We start from the raw sequence: 25,639 nt of genomic DNA, 5'->3' as shown, positions 1-25,639 counted from the left end.
AATCTGCAAGATTAAGCAAATATTTTGACAAGGCCTAAATTTTTTTCTTTCCCTTTTTTTTTTTTAACAGAACAAATAAAAAGAATTGTTTTTACTTACCTACACAATGTGAGGAGATTTTTTCATCCAAAGAGTATAAAGAACCCGACAGCAGTTAAATGTACTGCATGTGGCAAAATATATCAAGTGATTTTCTGTCCCATTTCACCTAAGAGTGCCGAGAATCCTGCCTGAACCACACAGCTGGGGTCACGAGAAGCATTCCTCGACCGCAGGAAAGCCATTGGACCCCTGGGGCAAACCACTTGGAGGTTTTTCAACTGTGACCAGCTTCCAGAACTAGACAGAGGTCTCCTGCTCACCTTGAAAGGCCACAGCAGGTAAGTGGAATGATAGGTGTCTGAATCACTAAGAAATATCATTTTAAAAAATGTTTATGCTACATACAAAATTGCAATAGTGATGCCGTAAAGACCAGTGTCGTGACTCTTCCCATGGAAGGTGGCTATACATACAGAACAGAAGCATTTCTAAGAGACGGGGAGACAGAGGAAAAGTTAGGGCAAAGCGACATGGAGAAAACCTATTAACCCATAAGCATCCATTTCTGCTACAAATATTCTAATGGTGGAAGACAGAAAATAAACAAATAAACTAACAAAAACAAGAAACAGAAATAAATGCTTTAACTGGGAGGTGATGGACGTTAATGAAACTTCTTGGGGTAATCATTTCACAATATATACATTGATCAAGTCATTATGCTGTACATCGTAAACTTATACAATCTTGTATGTCAACCACATCTCAATAAAACTGGAAAACAAAGAAATGCTAAGAGGTAATGGCCCTGGTCTATGGAGATGCTGTGGTCGTCACTGGACTGAGGGAAAGGAGTAAGAACAAAAGACCTTCAAAGAAACAGTCTCTGCCCCTCAGAGTAGTTTAGGAAACAAGTCACAGAAAGATTATTATGAATAGAAAGCAAGGTGAGAGGAAGGACGAAATTCACCCCAGAGGCATAAGCCTCTTGCAATTTGCAGGTGGGAGCCGCTCCTTGAAGGCTGCACCCAGCAGAAAAAATTTCTGCATGAAAGTCCGATCAGAGCAGGCAAGACTCTACCAGAAAGACAGGAAAGAAGACAAGACACGGATGGGCCACAGGAGAGCATCCGTAAAACAAGAAGAAACAATCCTCTTTGGAGGAAGTAGAGGTTTGTCTTGTTGCCCTTAGATCGCTTCAGATTGCCTTTGGTTTGCATCTACTACAGTGAGGAAACCACAAGATATGTACGTACTTCGGGAAGCCCAAGTGTAAGGCCATGAAGTTGACTGGCAAGTGGCCGGCAGACTGCCTGTAGTTGTGGGAGTTCTGTGGAGCATGCCTCTCCCACAGTGCCTTCGCTGCTAACACCATGGGCTGGGCCCTTAACTGGAGCAGGTTTGTGCCTTTTCCTGAACATCCCTGATGAGTTCTCTGGATTGTTCCATTAAACACTCATTCTACCCCAAAGGCCTGCTAATTCTCTTTAAAAATGTTTTCATGTTACCACTCCCAGTTATTTCTAAAGTTAGGTAGTACAAAGAAACAAAAATCCAAAAGCTCTGACTTTCATTTAGAAGCCTCAAGGAGCGTGTCTACCTTAGTGGAGAGATTTAGAGTTGTTGTATTGAAACCCCTTGTCCCTCCCATACGCAAAACACAAAAGTCAGCCTCAGGGCTCCTGAAGCACAGAACAGAACAAAACATCCTAGCACAGATCCACTGGGCTCAGCCAGAAGAACCTGAGTCAGTTCAGTAGGTCTGGGGGGTATCTGCATTTTTAACAAACACTCTAGGCAACTCTGATGCAGGGGGTTCAAGAACTAAACTTTGGAAGTACTTTTGCCAAGACCCAGCATGGCAAATGGTTTAAGAGTGGGGTTTGGAGCCAGACTATAGCTCTACCATTTCCTAACTGTGTGACTGTAGAGAAATTACTTAACCACTCTGTTCTTCAGTTTCCTTATTTTCAAAAGGGGATAACAGTAGCAATGTGAAAGAACTAAAGAATACATAAAGTACTTAATACAGCACCAGGCATGTGGCAAGTATTCGAAAAATGTTAGCTGCTGTTGATACTGGATCTATCCAAAAATGCTTTCAACTAATGAGCCGAATTGGGGGAGAGGGTGAGCTGGAGCATAGCCCAGCTGAACCAATGAATGAACGCAGCTAAGCATACAATCAAATCCTTATTAGTTATCCTCCCACCATCCTCTCAGCATGGTCAGTGACTACAGACTTCCTAAACAATATGAACCTCCCGTAGCACAATATTTCCTAACAACCCTCTGGGGCACAGACACAGCCATAGGGCAGGAGACAAAGCAACTGAACCGCCAAGCACACATTCCGCTGCCTCACTTCATGGGAATCCCATTAAACACCAGTCTTGGAAGAGATGACCTCGCTGAGGCAAACCCAGTTAATTCAATTCAACAAGCATTTATCGAACCCCTGTGATGTATCAGGAACTCCACTAGATGCTGGGGATGATATAAAGAGAAAAACGAAAATGACCCTGTCCTCAAGGAGGTCATAAGGTAGAGGGCGAAAGAGACACAAGTAATTTTAAGGCAAGGTCGCCAGAGATGAACGCTGTAATAGAAGATGGAAGAGTACCACGTGAACACAGAAGTAGCAGTAATTAACTCTGACGGGGGCAGTTAGGAGTGGCTTCCCTGAAGAGCAGACATAGCATGCCATTGGAAGAGATCAATAAGGCAAGCCTATGAAATTGTTTAATGACTTCTTCATTCATGGAAACAACCCAGAAAAAGCCTGAGGGACCATCACTGTCTCGGCATTAACATGTGTGTGCTAAAGATTTGATTAAATGTTTGCTGTTACTGTAATATATCACATTTTAAAAAAACAAGCATGAGCATTTATCTACTGTTCTGATGTTCAAAGAGAAAAGAAATCCTAGAATACTTTTCTTCTTCAAAAGCAAACCTTCCAAGTTCGTAACAAAATAAGAATCGCAAATTATTCAACGTATGATGGACTAACGGGCCAAAGCAGACCCCTGAGAAGGCCCGTGTCTGCTCTATGTAGCAATAAGACAAAATGGCAGTCTTTTTCCTTATATAAGACTGCCTCTTGCTACCTGACTATGATCACTAATAATTTCTTCACACCAGCACAGGAAACAGGTATTGATCACAATAAGCCACCGCATCCACAGACACCTGCTCCAGCAGGTTATGGTCTCCATGGAAACCCTCCAATAGGACCAATCTGAATTCAATTTCAGCAGTAATGAGAGCAGATAATTTTACACTCAATCAATCACTGTCAGCCGCCGTTATCAGCCAATCAGTCATTATGTCAGTCAGTCACACTTTCGACAAACTTCTTCTGTGCCATGGTCAGACGAGAATGTTTTGACATCCAGAAGCAACACGATCAAATTGGCTCATCTTTCCTGGCAAGAAGCCAAAGACACAGCAAGGCATTGTGTTTGCAAAGGCAATAAACAGGCCAACCAAAATACACCGTGGTCATGGAAGATTCTAGGCAGCAATTTCAGTAATTGTTATGATACTTAAGACAGGAAAGTACTTTAGACCCAAAGGTCATATAGTTTAATCCTCTCATTTAAACATGAAGAAAGAGAGGAACAGAGAGGTTAAACTATCTGCCCAAAGCTACACAGCTAATTGGTGGAAAACTCCAGACTAAAACCTGAGCTTTCTCTATTTGTCCAGAATGACACCGCTGTTATTAACTTTTTTCTTTTTTGTGGCAAGTGGGTAGGGATATTTGAAGGTTAGGTTTCAATTCGAAGCAGAGAGCCCAGAGCCTGTGAGAGACTCACAGGATCCTCGTGGAGCTTGTGTTTTGGAATCAACTCAAACCTCGCTCTGGGGTTAGTTTGTCCTTGGCCAAATACAACTTCCGGTCTCTGAGGCGGAACAAAGGACTCTGAAATACCACAGGGCTACCAAATCATTGTTACAAAAATGACATTTTGATGAATTTAGGGCAGGACTATCAAGAACACATGGATTGAATTTCCCTAAGAAGGCATGGGAGTGGGAGGTAAAATTTGAGGGGAAAAGCCTGCTTCTGGCAAAATATACTTGGGCTCCTGTCAACATCAAACATTAGAAAAGTCACTCTCGACTTCTGAAGAAACTAAAAGGCATTTGGTTCCACAATCCTTTGCAAATATAGGTTAGTCCTAGAAATCCCAAATATTCCCAAGATTCCTCTGTATTTTCTCTAAGAAGCTTTTTTATTAGTTTTTCTATTTTTTCTTTTGTATCGCATTATCCCTTTGCCCACTTCTCAGAGGGGCAAGTTTTTGAGGTTGACGCTCACATGCTTTGTGAGTAAAATGGATCAACTTGATGAAGTTCTCAAACTTCACCATGCATGAGAACCTACGAAAGCTGTTAAAAATGCAGATCCCCAGAAGCCACCTCTAGAAATCCTCATTTAGCAGGTGGGGTTGGGCCCAAGAAGCTGCCCTTTTAACAAGGCGCCCAGGTAATTCTGATGCAGCTTCTCTGCCAACCACCTTGGAAAACACTAGTCACTAATGATATTTGGTAAAGGATTTTGGTCATTGTTTTGATGGTGGTTTTCTAATCACATTTCTTCTCAGCCACTTTCAACTTCACGAATTGTAAGTATCATTGGTACCAGAACACAGTTTTAATGGCTACATTCACAAGCTTACATATATATATATATAAAACCACTTTCTGTTCGTTTTAAGTAAGCTTTATCTTAAGTAGGTAGACGTTATATGGGACACTAACTCACGTAATCAAAATTTGTCTAGGGTAAACGAAGTGGAAGGCAAGACAGATACGGATTTGGGCTTGAGAGGAGACTAGTCAATGCACTAAGAGCAGCTTGGAAGATTCATCCTGAAATGGTCGCTTCATTTCTCTGCTGTAGTTTGCCTGCATGACCTCAGCTCAAGCTACATATTTTATCTTGCAAAACATGGATTTAAGGCTTTTGTTTATTTCTAGATCAGTAATACTGATGCTTTACCTGCATGTCCTTCTTAGCTCAATTTTTGTCTTACACTTACGTGTTTCAGGACATTTGATGCGCCTTGGCGTGTTTCAATATGACAAGCATATTGTGTGTACGCTGGTTAGACAGTACCCTCTATGAGGACAGACAGCTCTTTTCACCTTTGTATCCCCTGCACATGGCACATAGTAAGCACTCAATAAGGATTTCTCAAATAAATACATCAATGAAAGGATGGCTGGATGACAGACAACAAGTAAAAACTCATCTGTTTGGATACTGTCCGAATGAATAAAGCTAGTTCAAAAGATCCAGAATTTACAGTGTTAACTGATGCCTACACATTTCTTTCAAGGTTCTTCTTACTGATAAAACTCTTGGTTAGCTGTCGTTGATCCCACAGAAGCCAAAAGCAGATACAGTATTTTAAACATGCCCTCCTTTGTAATTCCAGCTACCATACGGATTTTTCTTGGCAGTCTTCAGCTCATTTCATTTTTATTATAACTTAAACGGAAATGTTATTGGAAGTCAAAATAACTCATAGACATTGAGGGAGGGGAAGGAGAGGGGAAATTGAGAAGAAGGATGGGAAGATTAAAAAGAAAAAACCCCCACCTCACCAGGGTATGTAACAATGGGTGCTTTAGAAGCCTGTAAAAACTCAGACATCATTAAAAACTCTCTTTGCTGCCATCACTACAGTCATCGCAGGCTCACAGCCTCCTGCATCACTCAGATCCCAGGCAACCCTTACCCATCTCGCCAGTGGGCTTCACAGCCTCATGCCAATGCCATGACAGAAAAACTTTCTCCTTCCCATGAAACAAGCAAACTTGTTTCTCCGTGAGCTATCGGAGATCCTTCCCATCCTATTAGGGAAAAGAAGGGAGAGAGGGAGGGGAGAGCAAGTAACATCTACTGAGAATCCATTGACAACTGGGTGCTGCACTAAACCCTTCACATACATGATCCCATTTGATGCTTATTACATTTCCAGGAGGTGGAAGATAGTATGTTCATTTCACAGAGAATCAGGACTCAGAGAGCTCCATCCTCACGGCCAAATAGCTAAAGAACAGTCATGCCAAGACTAAAGTAATAGCAAATATTTACTGAGGGCTTAATCAGTGTCAGTCATTGTTTCTCATGTGTTAACTATTAACTCATCTAATCCTCATTTCAACCTTCCTCTATGCTCTTTTTAGAGGTCACAGAACAAACACAGAGAGGTTAAGTAACTTGCCCAAGGAGTCACAGCTGGTAAGTGGCAGAGGTGGGGCTGGAACCCAGATAGTCAGCTTTGGACCCTACTCTCTTAATGATCACATCCAACCATTCTCTGTAATAGGGTCTGGATGGCCTCTTTCCAAAGGCCAAGTTCTTTCAAGGATACAACTTTGATTTATATGTTTAGAGAAAACAATAAAGACGTACCTCAGTAATAGCCTGTTAGACTCTTCTAGCACCACAAATCATGTGCTTTTATTATACAGACAGACATGCTATGTGGTTTTAATTAAGGTAGCCATATGATTGATTGTCCAACCAAGACACATCTGAGAGTGAAAGGGGGCACTATTAATAATTACCCAAGGACTACAGTTGTAACCTGGAACCATCCCAGGTGAACAAGGGTGGCTGGTTACCCTAGTAATGAGTCTATGTCCATACACACACCATTAGATACAGTCACTTCCAGACACCTTCTGATAAGATTAGCTGAACTACAGATGTGAAATTAAATGCCTTCTGACACTGTGCAAGCTCACCCCTCCTCCCACCCCAAGAGCTGCTAGCCTTTTCTTTACCTAATGCATTTCTTTTAACTTGTTTTCTCACAAAAGACTGCATAATTGGTCAGCCACAAGAGATTAATTTGTACTTAGCTGGCTGAGCAGACGCCGTGATAACTCAATAGCGATGGTGGCAGTGCATGACCAGCAGCTTCCCTATATAAGTCTTCTTACCTAGGCTTGACACCGTCCCTCCTAAGCCTGCTTCTTTGGGAATTGCCAGCCGAGCCCTTTACTTACCTCATTTTGCCTGCCTAGAGGAATTCTGACTTGTAGTTTTCAATTTCCTCATGGGCCGTTTTTTCTTTAGGAAATGGAAATACTAGCAAAGACACCCAGACTCCCCTTCTAAAACAATGCAGGAAAGAATCAGGGCATTGGGGTGCATGGGTAGCAGGAAACACAGGACTGAGCAAGAACCAAGTTATCTAGATCCTTCGTCTTGTTCACATGGTTTACAACTATAGTGAGACAAGGAGACCAGGTCAAGGACCATACAGATAGTGATGATGATGGAAATACTTCCAAGAACTTATAAAATGCTTCACATAGATTATCTCATTTAACACTCTCTCTACGTGGAAGCTACAATTATCATTCCTATTTAGAGATGAAGAAACTGAGACTTAGGATAAACATTTTGCCCAAAGTCCAACCTAGGCAATTTGACCCCAGAGCCAACACTCTACCCACGGGGCCTGGACATTCAAATGCACAAACCAACCCCAGATAGCAGAATGTCAGATACAAAGCAGAAAGATTCACACCTCCCACCTCCTCACCTCACAGATGAGGACTCCAGCTCAGTCCTTTTCCTCTTCCAGAAAATACTCACCTATCGAGAACTTTGTAAAAACGAATTGAGAGAAGGTCAAAAAGCTACATAGACTAAGAAGTGCTGTATAAACCTTAGCTGCGATCCCTGCACCAGTCCTTAAACTCTACTTCAGAATTTACTTTACTCTAATAGAGCCATCAGGCACAGTACCTGGGCAAATTCCCCCACCATGGAAATGCATCATGTCCTGGGTTTACGCCTGTCACACAGTTATCTCCAAGAGCAGCCACATTTGCCACATCCCAATGCACTGTCAACAAGGATAAAGTACCTTCAAAACACTATAAAAGCAGAGAGTACAGCGGGATGGGAATATAGAAGACTGCAGCAGGCAAGGAAGCAAAAGGATTTTATTTCTTGTGTGTCTGTAAGTCCTCTAATCTGGTCCCTTTCCTCTGATTGGCTGGTAGGACAGGTGGAGGTGATGACTCACAAGCACTCTGCCTCCATCTCCCACTTCTACCTAGCAGGCTAGTGTCAAGAGAATTTGCAGTCGTGCACAAGTCGGAATTTGGTTCCCAGAGCAAAGCTGTGCTCAAAGGGCTTGACGTTGGACAAAAGTCGGAAAAGAGCTACAAACATGCAGCCCAGGCTCACTCCACCCCTCTCCCTAACTCACCTGGGGAGTTTAAGGAGAGCCCATCTTAATGAAGCAGGATGGTATAACGTTTGGGATGGAAAGGAAATCTGATCCACCCAAAAGCAATTAGCTTCCTCTGGAAGCAACTGAGCTCTGATATGTTTCATTTTTCCACATGGGGTGGGAGGTAAACTGGTCTGATTCACGTCATTAAGGCTGCTCCTCAAGCAGGAAGACCATGTGGCCCTGTAACTAGAGTCCCAGGCCCTGTGGTGGCACCTTCTGCTCTTCTCAGAGTCACTTTGCTGAGCTACCCAGCAATGAGGGCATCATCTGGACCTGCACTCATATGGTAGCCAACAGCCACATGCGGCCATTGAGCACCTGCAATGTGGCTAGTCCAAACTGAACTGTACTGTAAGTGCAAAGTCCATACCTGATTTTGAAGACATAATGTGAATATCTAAATAATTTTTATGTCAATTACATGTTGACGTTACAATATTTTAGACGTATTGCATAAATGACATTTGAAAATTAATTTCATCTGTTCCTTTTTACTTTTTTTAACATGGCTACGAAAAAATTTTAAATTACATTTAAATTTAAATTTAAATTATCATTTGTGGCTCATGCCACATTCCTATTGGACAGCACTGGTCTAGACTCTTGCCAGCTGTGATATGCTCCATGCACCAGTAGCATCAGCATCAATTGGGAGCTTGTTAGAAATGAAGAATCTCAGGTCCCACCGCTGATCTACTGAATCAGAATCTGCATTTTAACAAGATCCCAGGGAATCTGCACGCACATTAAAGTTTGGGAAGCATTGCCCTAGTGCCTAGACCATTGCTTGGCACTCTGTAGGCACTTGAGAAATATCTGTTGAATGAATAAATGAGTTATGTCCAGGAAGGTGCTGCACACAGAACCACTTGGGAAAAGGGTACAGTCCTTCCTTGGCTCTCTCTTTAGCTCATTAATATTGATATGTTCATCAAATTAATTACCTTTCATTTTAGCAGGCCCATACAATCAGGCCTTGAGAAAATGTGGTCCTTAAGAAAGTATGGGGGCCAGCCCCGAGGCTGAGTGGTTGTTTGTGTGCTCCACTTCGCGACTGGAGGTTTCGCCAGTTCAGATTCTGGGTGTGGACCTATACACCGCTCACCAACCATGCTGTGGTGGCACCCCACATAGCAGAACTAGAAAGACTTACGACTAGGATATCCAACTATGTACTGGGGCTTTGGGGAAAAAAAAAATAAAAGAGGAAGATTGGCAACAGACGTTAGCTCAGAGCCACTCTTCCTCAGCAAAAAGCATACCTTGAAAAAGAAAAGCATGATCCGTGATCCATAGATCCCAGAATCCCAGGAGCTGGTTAGAAATTCAGAAGCCTGGATCTTTCCTTAGACTCAGTGATTTGGAATTTTCATTATAAATAGACCCCCAGGTGAATCATAAGCATGTGAATGAGTGAGAAGCTGGGGTATAAGGCTCAGGGTCTCTCAATATCTTCCCTGGGTGGGGGCGGGGGTGAGGGCTGGGGGTGAGGGGTGAAGTTGGTACTTTGGGGAACCCAAGTTGGGCAGAATTGCTTGTGCTGGGATCTCAAGACACCCAGACCATCCAAGGGGAAGCACCAGGTACAGGGGAGAAGGCCTGAGAACACGGCAGATGGAGCAGAGAACAGGCCAGAGCCAGAAGAGAGACTGGGCCCCATGGCACACTGCCCTGTCTGGCAAGTCACAGATCTGACAAAGGACTGAGCTGCATCCCAACTGTCCATTTCATTCCTTTCTAGACCTAAAATCCCCGGCACAATTGGAATGTCTGATCACGTTAGCCATAAAAACATATACTCATAAAGCTGATTTTTTTTTTTTAATCGGAAGCAAATGCTCAGGGAAAAGGATGTCACGGCATGCAGAGAACAACAGTCACAATTATTGTCTCTGTCTCTTGGCACTTTCTTCCAGACATCCGCAAGACCCCACCCAGCCAACCTCAGACCAGAAAAACAGAGGGCCAGAGGGTCAGTGGGTGGCGGCAGAGACTGAGAAATCAGGCAACAAGGAAAGGAGAAGAGGAAAAGAGGAGGAATTGAGAGGAAGGAGTCAGGTCCTGGGAATCCCATCAGATAGGAAGGTGTGTCTATAACCTCCCTTTTAATTAGCATGAAGAAGAGGAGGAGTCTATGTGTGGCCAGAGCAGGGAGGGCCCTTATGCAAGCTCCAGTTTCCTCTGCCCCATCTTGGCAAAACATTACCAGCTCTTTCTTAGCTCTGACAATTGTCTTAGGGGACAGGCTCCCCCAGGAGAGGTTGTGGGACAAAGCCAGTAGGTTTCTATCAGTGATAAGCCTTCTCATGCAGGGGAAGGTGGACTTGGGCACACAGAACGTATGTCACAGCCATCCTGCCTGCCGCCACAGTGGCGCAGCTTGGAGTTCCACCTGAGCGAGCCAGAGGTGAGCCAGAGAGAGGTCTTCACAAAGGTACTCATGCCAAGTGGAGGGCACCCCCCCAGGCCCTACACCAAACAGCAGAGTTCCTTTGCCAGGTGTTGTTCAACATTCCTTTAAGAAAATCAACAAACTCCAGCGGGACTGGATGCGGTATTACGCAGGAGGACCTAGCATGGAACTGGAGGAAAGGAGCCAGAATGGCTCCCAGCATGGACTCTAAGAGGCCTTCAACAGAGAGGGAAGGAACAGCCACACCACGGTGAACTCTCCCAGGTTCTTCTGACTTCGAGGCAGCTCTGATGAAAAACAAGGACCCTCTGGGATATTCAGAGCCAGCATCGTGCCAAACAGCATGCCTTCTCAAAGGCGGAGTTGATGTTTTCAAACTCAAGGCTCTTCTCTGAGAGCATCTTTTGCTCAAAATGGCTGTCTCAGTTTGACCGTGATTGCTGGGGCAGCCTGAGGTGCTCTTTTAGGCAACTCTGCCCGGAACACGCACAGTCCTTAATTTCTTACCTTGAATGGGGCAGCCAGCCATACTGTAGCCACCTATGGTGGGAACCTGTAAGGATTTTCTTTTTATCCTAGAAGGGGCAGAGCTCCCAGCCTGTGGAGAAGTGATAACACGTCACCTCATCCTGGCAGCAGAGAGGGTCTTCTTTGACGCCAGGAGGGAATGGGTTCTGTCTGTCCTCATGCCCAGGATCTGAACCACCTCTCTTCCCATCACCACCTCTCTGCCCAATGTGGCCTGGGTGCCCCTGCAGAATCCTTCTCCATACAGGACTAGGAAAGAAGGCCGGTTTACCAGGGGACTGACTTGTGTCCCTTGACTTTTGAAGGATTTCAAAAGGAAGACCACTTTTCTCATTCTATACCCACATTTTTCCTGAAGAGGAAAACAACAGGGCTTGGGTTTTCTCAAGTAGGAAGGAATAAAATGCATTAGGACCACAGAAGTGCCACTAGAGGACCTGGTAATAGCAGCTTCCAATGCATTCACCGCCTTCTCAAAAGGACCTTTGGAACTTCTCCTTGGAGTGTCTCTCACCTGGTTCTCGAGAAATAAATCAGAATGCGGGTGATCAGAGTGGTCAAGAAAAAATTCAATGAAAAGCTAGAGGCATCTCTCTCTTTTCTCCTGCATTGTTCCAGGCAGAAACAGAGACAGTTTTACATTTTTCCTTTTTTTTTCTGCATGTCCGATTGTACACAAACCATCCCGCCCCTTTGCTTCCACATAATCGCTCATATCCTGCGTAGACTTGGAAAGAAAAGCAGAGGAAGCGTGGGCCTCTGGCCACAAATTTTTTGTCTTGGTTTCCCACTATAAAACGAGGATCTAGTCATTAATTCAGCAAGTATTTCTTACAGACCCATTTTCCAGGACAGACCATGCAAACCAAGATATTTGTTCCCACAGTAACAAAATTAGTAACTTTACAACTCCCCAGGAGGCAGAAGTGATTCATGTGTTTATGTAACCAGGGACTTAGATGTGGCTTTGGAAAGGACAGCCTAGGCCTAAAAGGGCTACCAACGTCTTAATAAAGTGTGTGACCTGCGTGATCAAAATTGCACGGAGATTCACCCAAGCCATGTGCATTTGACATCAGCAACCTTCGTGGCTTCTTCCCTTTATATTATATTTAAAACTAAATAACATGAACAATACTTGAAAGTAAGAGTATGCTTGTATCACTGGTTAAATTATATGCGGGCCTGCATCACATATTCTCGTCCATAGACCTTTGACACCTTGTTCCTATGTTATCCAGTTTCACTCATCCGAGCGCACACTTTACCCCAAGAAACCAGAGCTGAACACTGTGTCCTGGTTTCCTCTTTCCTATTAGCAAGGCCTCCGGTGAGGTCAGTAGCTCAGCGGGACCAGGCAAGGGAGGAAGGCACAGACATCTCCTGCCGCAGGGTCTGTAAAGAGCTACATAGAGAGGAGGACAAGACCCCTTTCCCTGGGGGAACTGTGCCCTGCTTACCCCACACCCCAAATCTCCTCACAGTGGCCATGGTCCCAAAAGCCCAGAGAGCACCCTGGCCGAACAGCCCATCTGTTTTTGATAATTCTGCTTGACAGAGACGCTCTGCTGGCAGGTGCAGTTTTAGAAATTTCATAAGCTTAGGACGCAAGGAGACTTTGGCGTCAGTTCCAGCAGGACCCATATAGTCGCCATGAACAATTTTCGTCTATGTGGGAAGCCCAAGGGGAGTTTTTAAATAGAGACAGGTGTGGAGAGTGCGGTTTGGGCTTCCTATTTATAGTCTCCTCTACTTTAAGACTCGGCTCTTGAAGCACACACCACATCCTGGAGCTTAATGGGAGTCAAGACCCACTTCTGGCCTTAGATACAGCCAAGGGTCAGCCTGCTGCAAAACACAGAACTGCCTTTACCCTCTTCTTCCACACCATCTTCCACTTCAGTTTTCCCTCATGCCTTTGTACGGTAGATAAATGTCCATCCATAAATCCTTACTTTGAAATAAAGGCCCGCTGCACAGCCACGCCCCCTTGGGTGCTCCTTTGGGTCTGACAACCTCCTGTCCCAACACCACATCTGCTGAAGTGGACTGGACCTGAAACACTGGCGGCTCGTGTTTTCGGAAACTGTGGAGAGTTCTCTTGCCACAATTCTCTTGTTGTCGTCAAAAGCAATTACATGTTTCAGATGATGAAAAGCACTGTCATGAAAAGCTGGCAGAGCAGCCAAGGAGACAGATGTATTAACCACACGGCTTCTAAGAACTTCCACTTATGTTGGAGCTCAACACAGAGATGAGCGTTGCGATATAGCCTCCAACGTCGTCACATTTGGATTTAATGCATAAGGCTCATTTCTGATGAGGTGCTAAATTCTTTCAGTGGACAAACAAGAAATTGCAGGAATCAGTCAGCACACAAGTCCATGTGCTCAAATGAAAGTAACAATTTCATAAATGCAAACACATTACCATTAAAAAAACGGTAGGTTTGACTGGAGTGAGTCAACATCAAACCAGTATTTCTAACTGGTGACGTGAGGAATATTAGGGTATAAGGTGTTAATTAATTGATATGCAATGAAAAACACATTCCATGCTCACAGAGGTAGGGAAGCTGTAGGTTAAACAAAGCGAAAAGTGTTTCATTGCAGGACTTCTCAGAGCTTTAAACGTGGTAATGATTGCTATGAAGTTAAAAGACAAATCAGTATAAACATACATACATATATACACCTATACCTTATGTATGTATACCTATATACATGTATGTATTTTTTTTCCAAAACTTTACTGATTCCTTCAAAGTTGAGGATGCGGCACTACCACTTTCTATCCACCCTGAATGCCTGGTTCCTCCCTCCCTCCGCTCATCCTTCAATACCCGGCTCAGAGGCAGCCTTCAGCATGAACTGTGCAGCCCATACTAACCTTCCTATCACCTGAGGTGCTGTGGTGATTGAGGCCTGGTTGCTTAGTGAGTGAACATGAGCTGAGTGTCAGAGCTTTGAGAACATTACATTCTGCACTAAGTCTGTGAGAAGGGTGTGCTGTGACCTCCTGTCACCTCTGGGGAAATGCAGAGGTTAAGTGACACCTCAAAGGAGCCACTATATCATAGTGGTTACCTGCCATGCACCTGTTTGGTCCTTGTTCACCACTTTCTAGTGTGTGCTTTGTTTCAGAGAGTTAGTTAACCTTAGACAGTGTCCTCGCCAATAAACTTGGATGATAATAGTACCTACTCCACTGTGAGGAGAATTAAAAGAAATCCTTCAGGTAAAGCAAAGGGGATGGCGCCTCGCACATGGTAAGTGTTCAATAAAAAGTAGGTTTTACTGTTATCACAGGAGAAAGTGTCACAGCCGAGACTAAACTCCAGCTCTTTTGGCCTAAATCCCACGTTTGTTTTACTCTTCCGCACCCCTGCACTCTTTCCACTGTGCCTTATCACCTCCTCTGATTGTTTAGAACACCTACTGGCACCCACTTATCTGTGCCTTGTGTTATCGCGTTCATGTAATGCCTTCCAAACTAGCTTGTGAGCTCCCTGAAGACAGAGACCATATATAATGGCACAGTGCCTTTCTGTGTTATTGCCAAAATGCGGTAACAGTCAACGGGAAAGAGATTTACTGTAGTTATTAAACAAATTCTACTAACCACGGGAAGCATCTCAATGTTGACTTAAGAAATGTGTTAGAAATATTGATGCCAGGAATGAAGTAGGTCTCCCAAATCATATTCTAGAGGGCAGGAGTTGGCAACTGTTTTCTGTAAAGGGCCAGAGAATAAATATTTTAGGTTCTATGAACCATGCATTGTCTCCCACTCCTCAGCACTGCTGTTGTGTGAAAGCAGCCATCAACAATGAATGAGCAAACCGAGGTTGGCTCTGTTCCAGGAAAACTTAACAGGCAGTGGCCAGATTTGAACCATAGGTGGCGGTTTTCTGACCCCAGCTATAGAGATGATAAAGTGTGGTTCAGGGAAATGGGTTAGTGGTCAAATCAAATGGGTTTGCTGTGTACTGATTCGAGTCTTTAACTTCACAGAACCCAGTATCATATGTCTATGTATGTATTATTTTTCCAAACATTCCCGATTCCTTAAAAATTGAGGATATATATATATATATATATATATATATATGTATGTATATGCGTATGTATGTATTTTGGAGGAGGAGGTGGGGGCTGGTGAGGTTGGGCAGAGACATGCAAGCCTTGTGGGGCATATTGATCCATCAGCTGTAAAGCTTGAGCTCCACTCAGCAGCAGGCTGGGCAGGATGAATTGTGGTGGGCAGGTGTGTGCAGTGATGGACCCTAACATGTAGCTCCTCTTTCTCCTGGAGTCAAACCAGTGATCTACTGCTAATAGAATCTTCAACTTGACCAGAATGAATTGTATTGGTGCCTCTGGATAGGAATCCTATCAAGTATATCATCAAAGCATCCCACAGCAGTTATAAGCTTGGCTCCACGAGAATAATACACCAAGGCAGCTATGCCACCTAGTGATGCTTGCATGTACTGTTCTCATCCGGAAGAAAGTAGGAGAAGCTTTGGGGAGGCCTGGCATTTACTATGTCTGGCCAACCCTCCTTAGTGCAAAAAAATCTAAAGTCTCCGTCTTTGTTTTGAAATATTCCTTGTGGCTTCATTAACCATTTCCCCACAAGGCTCAGAGGGTATGAGTGACTGTGCTAAGAGGGAGTAGCCCAACTCGGTAGCTCTAATTACCAAAGAATATACACTAGACACACACACCCATTTCAGACTCCTTGCAAGAGGTCTATTGAATAGCTAGGATTCTAGAAGTCTGGATGGCAAAGCCTCATGCATAATGCTTTTCATCCTTCAAAATACAGCCAACTGCAGATATACCACTAACATTGCTTTTAAATAGTGCTTCTAGTATCCTACAAAGCTATTATAATAAGCTATGACTGTGTGTTTTCTGGACGGAAGGAAAACATCAGTCCAGGAGAGAAATGGAGGGTGAATGACATTTATCAGATTGCAGTTTCTGAAAACGGATTTGCTTCGCTAGATCAAAGACAGCTCATTTCTACACATCATCACCCGTTCTGCGGGAATCATTCCAGATATTCGGAGTGTACGTTTTGAGACTGGGTAGTTGGTTCCCACTCTGATTGTTTCTATCCTAGATTATAGTATATCCCCACACACTCTTGATTGTCTTTATACATCTCATCAACAAGATAAAAGCACAAAAGGTGTACAAAAAGCCCAACAGGGACAGGAGAGGCTAAGATGAAGATTTCAGGCAGCACACCATGTACAGTTGGTTATGTTGTGCCCTGTACAAAAGTGCCCAGCCTGTATCGTACTACTTAGCTGTGTACCTGGTACAAGATGACAGAGGGGACACCTTTTCCTAATTCACTACAAGTGCTTTTGGGGGATAAATGTGGCATGGTATAAAGTGCCCTAAAGAAAAATAAATCTCATATTCATGCTCATTAATTTTATATGATTAAAGGTTTAACAAGGTACATCACTCCTGCTTTTGTGCCTGGAACGATCAATGCCTGCGTTGTCAGGAAGAGACAGACCTGATTGGAACCACTCAGTCACTTGGTCCTGGACCACTTGGTTTCCACCCAAAGCCAATAATGTCAACTCCCAATATTTTAAAATGCTCATCGCAATGTACTGTGACTGTTTGCGTACAGCTGTCAGCTGTGGAAACATTCTTTTTTGGACACAAAAATCTGGCTTTTGCCCCTCTTCCCCTGAGACTCGATGGTGGCCTACTGACTCACGCTGACAACAAGGACAAAGGTTCCCTTTGCTCCCTCCCTGTCCAGACGTAATTAGGCCTTGCACAGGTGACCCCTCCACGGCAGAGAAAGCTCAGCAAGAGGGTTCATCTTTGTGAACGCCGCATGGCGACGGCCACCACGCGGGCCCTGAGGGATGAGCAGGCGGACCCCAGGATGGCCCTGCTGACCCCCTGTGGCTGCTGGCTCTGAAGCCGGTGTCCAGGGAAGAGCTGCGACTGGGAGAGAGAGACAGAGCCCCAGCAACAAAGCTGGGATGTGAGGTCTTTGAGAAGGCGTCTCGAAAATAAAATTCCTGCTTCTCCCTTTTTTGAGGGGCTGCATGGAGACAACACAGCTGACGGTTATTTTTGCAGCCAGAAAACAAGTAGAGTAAGAGTTGGGCATGTGTTCAGACAAACGGGCTCCTTCGAGGAGCTACTCAGAAGCCACACAGCAGAGAAGCACATTTAGTCTTCGTTTGTTCCTTTAACTGTCCCGAAGCATGATATGCCAATCGCATTCTTGGAGGAGAGTTTCTGTGATAAACAGTTTCTGAGAGAAACTGTGATACTTAAGGAAAAAGAAGAATTTTTGTATTTTCTTGTTTCCTGCAAAGCTATTTCTTTAAAAGAAATCCTTTCAAGTAAAATAGATTACATTACATTTTTATTCCAAAGCTGCTGGGTGGTAGGGGTGATCTGGAAATCTGCTATTTGTTTCAAGCAAACCCACTTGGGTTGAGCACGAAGGGGAGAAAAAAAAAAAAGCAAAAGCAGTGGTGACGAATAAATGGAAAGGTTTAAGGATGACCTAGTCAGGATCTTCATACTTAGTTGTTGCTTTTACTTGTATGTAGTTTCTCCTGAAGACAAAATGACACGTGTTGTCTTGTGAGGAACAGGAAGAAAAAAGCAGGAAGCAAAAATAACCATAAGCTATGTTGTCTCTAGCCCCTCAAAACACTTGAAAAGAACTTTTATTTTCCAGAAAAATGTTCTCCCGTAGATGCAAAAGAGTTCATCTTCATTTCTTCATTTCATTTCATTTCTTGCCACAGCCATACTCTGTCTAAAATGTCTCAAATGATGTCTTGTGTCTTCCCACCGAGACAGAAATCAGGAGCAATGGAGACAAGGAAGCCAGGGGTGCAGCATCAGGGTTGGAATCCACGGCCCTTGTATTTCTCATCCCACTGAGGCAAAGAAACACCTGGCCTTCTCATGTAGGCTTCAAGCAATAGTCAGTGTCCCAATAAAGTCCCTTCAATGAGTATTTTTCTATTTCCTATCATTAACCATATTATTTTAAATACTCTATTTTTGAGGAGGTTGAGGCTTATGAACAGTATGGGTAAATGACATCATCAAAGAACACACTGTCTATGAAAAAGGTCAGAATCTCTGGGCTGTGCTAATGAGGTAATGTTTGCCTCTCCTTTAACTTTCCTGCATATGAAACATGGTCTTGCACTTATCTGAGCTCTCCCACAGGGCAGCCAACCGATGCCCCCTTGACCATCCAAAGCCTCCTCTTCTTTTTCCCAGTTCTGTCTCTTTTTTTTTAAATTTTAAGTCTGAATTCACCCTTTCTGCAGTAAGTTTAGTATCATGGGTTTTATGGGTTGGTTTTCATTCAGATTTTTCCTCCCCCTTCATTACAGCAGGTCTGGAAGTAAGCATGGCTTCCCTGAGCAACCCGGGCCACAGTGGGGATTAATATTTACTTAGTGGCTAATGTTTACGGAGTACCTTAAGCTATTCAGTGGACAATCACTTCATTTCCCAAAGAAAACACATTTCCTATTTCTCCAACCACCTCCCTGGTGGTCCCTGTGCAGGTGTCTCAGCTCCTTAAGGTGTTTCACATGTTCAGATCATCCCCGGGGCCATCCTTAGGCCCACCGGACAAAATAATTTTAGAAAGAAAGAGGCTGCTTCAAAGATTCCTGCTGGTTTTTGAAAGCAGTATTTAGAGAACGTACGCAGGCAGAAAAGATTGATCATCCTGAACTTTTATCACCCGTCAAAATTTCCTTTCTGTATTTTTAGAACCATCTTAAAGAAAGCGTAGAACAGCACTGCTAACGTCTATAGGCAACAAACAGAATCATTAGGCTTTGAGAAGTGTTTTCAGAAAAAGTAGCTTTAAATAATTAACATCATGGCACTCTTCTTCCCTTCTTCATCCAGGAGAGTAAATGTCTCTTGACAGGTGATATTCCTTTATATGAAGCTGTAACTCCAGATTGCTCAAGGTAACTGCATTGTTATTGAAAAGCACACTTTAATTAAAAAGAATATCTTAGAAAACCGTGCTGTTTATAAGTAATAAACAACTCAAATATTCAATTAATCAGTTAACTTAAATGCATAAAAAGACCCATGTACTACTTCTATTGTTTAGGAAAAGGAATACATTAAGAATGAAAGCAAGTAAAAAAATAAAAGTACTCATCAAGAAAATATGGAACTAGGACACCACAATATCAACAGTGCACACCAGTTTGGGACTGTGTGTTACTAATCTGCGGGCTCCCACATTCGATAATCTTACATGGGCTTTCTGATTTAGCCTAAATCCTATGGTAGGTATCAACATCCTTATAGCAAATGAAGAAACTGAGGTTCACAGAGGTTAAGTATCTTGTTCAAGGGAACAAGCTCTGAAGTAGAAAAATGAGAACTCCTGTCTGGGTCTCTCCAAACCCATGTTCCTCCCACTCTTCACAAGCCCTCTCAAACGGAGGAAAGGCAAGAGGGGAGAATTGAAGCCTGATCCATCCGAGAAGACAAAATCCAGGATTATCCAAAGGCATCGAATTAACCATATTCTGAGTAAATATGTGTTTTCCAGCCATTGGATCAACTATGATGTGATTCAAACTGGCTTTTATGAAAGCCAAAGATACCAGATGGACCGTCTTTCAATCTGGTGTTTTTGTCATCTAAACACGGTCCTAGAAATCAAAACAAATAGAAACATAAAAACCATTTTTTAAAAATATGGGCAATCTCTATGCTAGAATAAAGGCAAAGAATAAAAAATAGTTACCAGAACCAGTGCAAGAGTAGACTGGGCCTATTTTACCGTTAAAAAAGGCAGACACCCACCCGGTTTCCTTCTGCCGATAGTCACCATCACTACTTCTGCTGAGTGGAGATAAAAATACCTTGACGCAGTTGTCCAAAGGGCTTCCGACAGTATTCAGCCAGTTCAACCTTTGGGTCTGCCTTCCGTCTTGCCCCCTGATGCTTTTAGGTATGCCACGAAAAGGCAATGCCTTTAATGATCTATACGTGACAAGACTTGAAATTAACCTTTTAGTGAATCTTTCACATTCAATGTGAAACAACAGAACCAGTGGTGATGTGACATTTTTGGTAGGTGAGCACATCAAAGGCGCCTGCCTCTGACAATATCCCTGAACACCCAAGGGTATCTCAGGCTGCCAGGTCTCCTTAGACTCGACAGGCGGAGGCAGAGAGAGGAAGGAAGCAAGAGCAAGCTCACTACTCTACTGAAAAGGAAGGTATTTCAACCCACTTCTAATTCAGTCCTATGCATGTCATTACACTTGGCTTTTTAATATTCAAGGATACAAGAAAAACACAGGATAAAAGACAGAGGATATTATTTTTGACTGCCAAGCCCCCAAATGCAGAAATACATGAACATGTGACTTGTAGCCCCTACACACTTAACCTTGATCTTTCTGCCAGCATTTCTCAGAATGATCATGTTTCATATTTTGTGTTGGGAAGTCAAGTGCCTTCAGCATTTCTTTAGATGTCATGCAGCATTTTTAAACTGAAAGCACATGAAATTTAGAGTCTGCTTGCAACACTGTCATGTAATAACAAAAGTAACAATAATTATGCTCCTCTCCAAGGCACCCACCTTCTTGCGCCCCCACACTCAGTGTCTAATGGTCCCCTCTGAGGCATACACATGTGCAGAAAGCTCTAGTTTCTTGGCCCCTTCTACTTTCCGTAAAACAGGGAAACCAGGGAGGAGAAACCATACAAAAAATATCTGTCTTTGCACAAGGCCAACTTTAGGACCCATCACTTACACTTGAGGCTCACCCGGATTCACTAAGCAGCAGTGATTAAACTAATAGTAGAAGACTGACTTAGGACTCCAGAGTTCCCAAAATTTCTCTCTTCACTCAGGGATCCAGCCTTCTGGAGAAAACACTTGTTAAAATAGACTGCTGTGGGTAGAGAAGCTTGAAGGATGGGCAATTAGTTCCAAACAAAGTTTAAGAAGAGATCTGACAACAGATTCAGTGGGACCAGGGGTTCCGTGGGCCATTCTTACATGAGTTTGGTTTGCCACTAACTGGATAGGGCGTTTTCCATTATTCCGTTGTATCCCCTTATCTAGAGAGGTTAGGGAGGCCTCAGGGAAGACCAAGGACTTCAGTTAGACTGTGTGGGGCATCTGGATGCCCTGGTAGGAAGCAGAACAAGATCAGAGAAGGAGAGAAGAACCTACAAGGCATGATGTGAGACTGAGAGGAAAAAGCATTGGCTGGAAGGTCACATTTAGAGAGGGGAGACGTAGGTCAGAAAGGCAGGGTGCGGCAGACTGGAGAAGGTCAGGCTAAGGTTTGGAGTTCATCCCCAAAGCATGGGGAGCTATTAGTGACCCTAAGCACCCCTTAACCATTTGCTGAATTAGTGAATGTGCAGGAGATGAAAGCTCCGGAGGAAGTAAATATTTTAAGGAACATTAATCTTGCTACAAAGTCCGGGATGGATATGAAGAGAGTCAGTGCAGGGGCAAAGAAAGCAGCTTAGGAAGCAAGAAAAATAATACAGGTAGGAGGTAGTAAGGCCCTGGGTTCAGACAGTGGCCGAAGAAAGCAAGGAAGGTAACCTGAGGAATGTCAGGAAAGTGCCAGACTAACTGAATATCTCAGGGTGACTTGGGGAAGAGGACAAAATTACTGACAACCAGTTCTTCATGCTGGGATGACCAGAAGAATGACGATGGCATTGACAGAAACAGCGAATTGAGGGGCACTTTGTCCTGACTTCCAGGATCTATCTCTTCGTATTTTTACCAGATAAAACGCACTGTATTATAATCAGTCGGTATTGCCCATGAGATTATAAACTAGGCAAGGACAAAGCCTGCATCTTATGCACCTTCATATATTCCAAGCTTCTGAAGCACAACACCTAACACAAAAGAGATGGTCAATAAATAGCTGGTATACAAGGAGGCTCCATTTTGGAGGGAGATGAGGTAGTTGGTTGGAAAATCGAGTGAATTTATGGTGATAATTTACAGTGATTTATTTATCATGACATTACTACAGATGTGACTCATGTCGAAATTTGGGAGAGAGGTCATCTTTGGTTTCTTCCTTAAATACCAACCCTCTCCCTCCAATAATGCACAGTTACTCCTGCATCTTCCTTAATGTCTGTCAGTTACATCCTTTCCTTTCCAATGGGCAGGTGAATGTTACAGCTATGAGGACAGATCAGTGTCCTAGAGAGAGAGAGCACAGAGAAGACAAAGAAGTCAGTAACTGAACTTCAGGGGTTTAAGAATGAAGTGCTTCCATCTTGGCAGCAGGAGGAGAAAGAGAAACGTACTTCCCAGTTGTTTTAATAGAGTCAGAACCACCAAGATGCTTGCCTACCAAAGGAAACATAAAATTCAGGCCGTCTGAGCCATCGGCAGATGATCTGTTAAAAGATGCTCAATGCACACCTTAGAGCGATGTTTACGCAACAGTCAGTAATGACATTTAATTGTCACTTTTTGAAGGATAGTTCACTCTATGTTCCCTCCCTACCAAAGAGTTGTTCAAATGCACCTATTTATTACTAGACCATTGTACAAGCAATTACACATGTTTCTGGAGGAATAGAAGTTTGTAGAAATCTTCCTTGTTCCATTCAAAATCTGCTTTGAGGTACACTATTGTGATTTCTATCAACAAAACCTTTCCTCTCATGGGGAAATTAGAGCCCAGGATTTCCTGCTATTTATAAGCTACACTAAAAGATTCTTCTTCTCAATTTTCTTTACCTATCCTCTCCCTAAATAGGGATCAGTCTAAAAGCTGGGACAAGGACAGATGGTATTGAGGAGAAAAATTACAGTCGATTCAAAGCTCCAGTTTTGGCAGCTAACAGCTCTAATCAAGAAAAGGGATTTGGTTACTTTGGATAAAATAATTCATAAAATGTAAAAGATGGATCAAAGACATAGCTCCACATCTGAAGAAACAACGCCTTTCTGGTAAGTGTCATCCAATGATTAGTTCCATGGAGGCAGAGGGATGTCCATAGCATCTGACTAATCCTCATGCCTAGAGCAGGGTGTGGTTCCAGAGAGGTACTCGGTAAATATGTGGTAAGTGAGTGGATGTAAATTAACTCCTTGCAGGGAGAGAGAGATCTCACATTTCCCAGGCTCCCCCACCACACCTGGCATCATGCTGAGCAAAGGTGAGCACCTGATAATCATGTTCCCTGGTCTTCTGGCCCCCAGACTTCTGTTTCCCATGTCCTCTTGGCTCACCTTCCCCTCCCCAATCTGCCAGCTAAAGTCGATGCACTGTAGGAGCCAGCTTCTCCCTGGCCTGGTCCCATGTGGTTGCCATGACAACACACCCTAAGAGCAGGCACCTGACAAGGGCCTCCCCAGTACACCTCAGGAGAGGAGGGAGCACGGGAGGCCCTGACGCCTACAGCAGGGGATGAAGCGAGGAGATCCCGTCCATGGTTGATAACACCTCTGTCAGCTGCTCAATGAAAACGGGGACTCCGTCACTGGAGTTTCTTCTTTCTCACCCAAAGGACACGTGGGAAAAGTAGCCTGCAATGCATCAGGGGTCAGATCACCTAATTATTTTTATTAAAACAAGCAAAATGGCTAGAATCTGTCATCAAAGACAACTTCAAAGATCCAGCCTGAAATTAACAGCAGGTATCCCCAAAGTCCTTAAGAGGGGCTCTTCCCCCTGGGAATCTGGCATGAAAGGGCACGGCGGGAAGTGCTGATGTGGAGGTACTGCTGGTGCAGGTGGCAGGCATATCTGTCATGCGCTGATCCAAGGCAGGGATGGTGCTGGTGAGTGTTGGTGGCACAGGGGAGACAAGCTTCTGGCCTTGTCCCTCATTCTAAAGTGTAACTCCCACTTTAAGTTTTCTTATGCACAAGCCGTAAAGCCCATTATGATTGACTCATCCCTATGTACACTGAAAATAATTCAGATTTACACAGCCTCTCTCTAATTGCAAGAGTTAAGAGGAAATTTAAACTACTGCTTTAGTTGCTGGGCAGAAGGGGCCTACAAAGAGTAGGGTATTATGCAGCATTGTATCAGCACCCTGCATATAGTAAGTGCTCAATAAATGTTAATGAGTTGACTAGAAATATGAGAGATGAAGCCAGCACCCACACACGAGTGGCACTGACACCTCATCACTAGGTCTCCTCAGCTCCTTATGCCCGACAGTGCACAAGGGTAATGCCATGCCTTCACCAGGGACACAGGCATGTGCACACACACAGGGCTTGTGCCCTTCTGCTTGGCCAAACCACAGAACTGAGGACATGGCCGTGGGCCAGGCTTCCCCCTTCTTGTTTCTTTCTTAGCCCTCCGTTCTCGGATGCCTTCCCCTTCCCTGCTCGGCTGCGCTGTGGATTCTGCATGTCATTTGAAGTCACGAAGTAGAGTCAGGAGCCCCCTGCACCTTCGGAGAGTAACCCCTTCTCCCCCATCTAGGTGAGAAGATCCAGGAGCCCCACGCACTGGCTCCCGGCCAGTAATGCTGATGAGGCCACGGACCCCCACCCCAAGGGAGTGGCCCAGTTGCTAATGAAAGAAGAAAAGTATTCACTTCTGCTCCCTTGGCTGGAACAAGGGCCTTTCTCTGGATTGGTGTTTTCCTGGAGAGGCTTCTGGGAACCCTGAAAATCAAGTCTGGCCAAAAAGATAAAAAATTTTAACCAAGCACAGTATAAAAGCTGATGGAGATGAATGCAGAACGGTGAGCAGTGAGGAGGGGCACTCCCAACTTGGATGGAGTCATGGAGGAGGTCTCGGAGGAGAGGACCTTGAGTGAGTGTTGAAAAACCAGAGGAGTAAGCCCAGTAGAGAAGATTGGCGGGGTGTTTCAGGTGGAGGGAACAGCCTGGCACAGTTGTGACTATTGCTGCTCAGAGGAGCAGCCTCAAGGAGTCCCTGGGCAGTATTTGCATTTCATGTGTATGTCAATTTATGCATTCAGTGTCCACATGGCCTTCATATCTGGAGTGATGATAGTGGTTACACCCTCTCCTTTCCCAAATGCATAGGGACGTGACAGGAGCTCTGTGTCTCCATGGAAATGCGGTCTCCAGCCCCGAGTGTGGATATTCACATGCTATCGTGTCAGGTTCAGGGACATGCTCCTGATGAAAAAGTTTGTGCTGAAGTATGTGATAGGATAAGGTATTCCACTTTAGGTGACCTCTTTGTCCATACTTGATTCTTCTAATTTATTACAGTCATGTGAAAACAACAGAATTTACACAGTTTGAGTACACAACCTGAGACTAGGATCCAGAGCACAAACGGATCGTAACGTAAGGTGCGAAGAGTCGGCACTCAGAGCAGACATGT

At 44.0% G+C, this 25,639-nt stretch overlaps 1 protein-coding gene across 1 annotated transcript in view; it reads right to left on the bottom strand.

Moving 5' to 3' along the window:
- Nucleotides 1-25,639, bottom strand: part of RORA (RAR related orphan receptor A) — a 687,966-nt gene that overhangs the window by 500,569 nt on the left and 161,758 nt on the right. The window lies entirely within an intron of this gene.

This window comes from Equus caballus, chromosome 1 (assembly GCF_041296265.1).
Source record: "Equus caballus isolate H_3958 breed thoroughbred chromosome 1, TB-T2T, whole genome shotgun sequence".
In the NCBI taxonomy this organism is placed as follows: domain Eukaryota; kingdom Metazoa; phylum Chordata; class Mammalia; order Perissodactyla; family Equidae; genus Equus; species Equus caballus.
This window is presented reverse-complemented; position numbering and strand designations above follow the sequence as displayed.